The sequence below is a fragment of the Echinops telfairi genome, unplaced genomic scaffold, assembly GCF_000313985.2.
Source record: "Echinops telfairi isolate 266 unplaced genomic scaffold, ASM31398v2 ScPeMD7_12;HRSCAF=54, whole genome shotgun sequence".
Classification (NCBI taxonomy): domain Eukaryota; kingdom Metazoa; phylum Chordata; class Mammalia; order Afrosoricida; family Tenrecidae; genus Echinops; species Echinops telfairi.
The window spans coordinates 9,758,868-9,761,155 of NW_022103909.1; positions in this window are offsets into that span (position 1 = coordinate 9,758,868).

A 2,288-nucleotide genomic window follows, 5' to 3' on the forward strand; every position below is an offset into this window, starting at 1 on the left:
ATGGGGCAGTTCTATTTTGTTCTATGGAGTCTCTGTGCATCATAAAAGAAGTTCTGATGGCATGGTATTTAAGCATTGGGCAGCTAACTACAAGTTCAGCAGTTCAAAACTACCAGGTGCTCCTCGGGAGAAAGACTAGGCTGACTATTGATGTAAAGAGTTACAGTCTCAGAAACCTACATGGGCAGTTCTACCCTGTCCTATAGGGTCTCTATGAGTCGGCATTGACTCGATGGCAGTGAGAATCAACTCAATGGTGGACTGTGGCCTTTGTATGTGTGTGATATTATATCTATCTATAGCTACCTATCTATATATCTCAATCACAGTGGCCACATATGTTACAGAAGAATACTGCTCCATAGAATTTTCTTGGTTGTCATCTTAATAGAAGCAGATTGCCAGGCTTTTTCTTCTGCAATGTAACTAGGTGCGATCATACCATCAACATTTAGATTACCAGCCAAGCACAAATCTTTGGCACCATTCATTTAGCAGAGAAAGTACATAACTGATTAAGGAAACTGTGCTCCAATAAAATTATATTACAGTAACTGATAGTAGGTCAAATTTGCTCACAGGCAGATGTTAACCCTTACTCTCATCTCTAGAGCTCCTGGGAAAGCTACCGCAGCAAGATAAAGAAACTCTTGGCTCTTCAGACATCTGACACACTTTGTTGACTACGCCTCATACACATGTATCGAAGGAATTCATGATTGACCTCCTGAAAGCATTTTGTGAAGGTCAATCTGAGGAAGATCACATTTGCAGGACCCTGAATCCAGATTGTGATGCCACATTTCCAGCTTGTCTCCCTCTTAGGCTCACACTCTTCACTTAGCCCCGAGCTCTATCTGTTACCCTGACCCAACTAAAGCAGAGGCTCCTTGCTCACAGATGCTCCACAGAACCTCGGCCTTCCCACACACCTACAAATGCCGTACAGCTGTGCATGTTAAAACCACGAGACGCCAGGAAAAGATATTCAGGATTTACAAGGCCTAAAAGGGCAGAGTCAACCCATTTTAGGCAGAGTCAACCCAAGAGTCTTTATCTGCCCGTACAGGAAGTGTGCTTACTTTCCCTGATTTCTAAGGCTGAGAGCAGGTGCCACCTTTGGGCCCCAATAGACAATCAGAAATCTATCAGTCTGGGAGTTGCGAATACCGACTTACATAGTAGAGTGAAGAGTATTCCCTCCCGAGGAGGCTGTTGAATGAGCCCTCATGATGCTGTGGGTTAGGTGTTGAGCTGCTAACCATGAAGTCGGCAGTTCAAACTCAGTATGAAAGGGTTTCCAAGACTGTAAATCTTTATGGGAGCAAACAACCCCATTTGATTGAATAAAACAGCACACAGCTAATCCTGTTGTAAATAGGTCCCAAAACAGAGGAGGGGGGGGGAGTAAAAAGTAAAACCAGTTCTCAATGGTACAGTGAAAGTAATTATCAAGAAAAGGAGAGGGATGATCTAACTTTGCAGTAGGAGGTGGTCTCCCTGACTCATCCCAGGTATATATGTGTCCTGGGGAAAGAGAGGGTAGTGTCTGACTGGTTTCCCTCCCCCGTTACCCTCTGAGTCCCACAGCTGTGGCCAACATATGCCTTCCTGTTGACTGGGCTCCTTGATTAACCCTGACCATAAGAGCATCCCAGGAAATATTTTAGCATTTCTTAAACTTGACTAGATGTTAAGTGCAAGAATTAGAAACTAGTCATTCTTAAGCTCAACTTAGATCTAATATTTGTTTTAATTTCTAAGCTTTTCTAATGCTTATCTAAAATCTCAATTTCTGTTTCATTCACTGTTAGTATCTTGTCAGAATATTTATGTTTGCAGCTTTAAATCATTATTTCAAATTAACTCCTAAGGCCTAGAGTTTGAATCACTACATACAAAATTGCCTAGTGAGCATCAAATTGATCGATAGCATGGATGGCAAATTGAATTCAGTTGCATTCAACTTTTGAGATTTTAAAGTTCGCCTAAAACCTCACATATTAAGTGCTTGGCCGAAATACTTAAAGACGCCCTTAGAAATTTGAGACTGGTGTGTCATTAGGAAAGTGGTTAAAACGCAAAGCCAACACTCACTGTCATCGAGTCAATGCTGACTCATAGCAGCCCTATGGACAGCCTAGAACTGCCCCTTCCCAGGCTGGACATCTTAATGGAAGTAGAAAGCCTCATCTTTCTCCCACGGAGCAGCTGGGGGTTTCTAACTGCTGACCTTGGGCTTCACGGCACAACGCATAAACCAATATAACACCAGAGGACACCCAAAA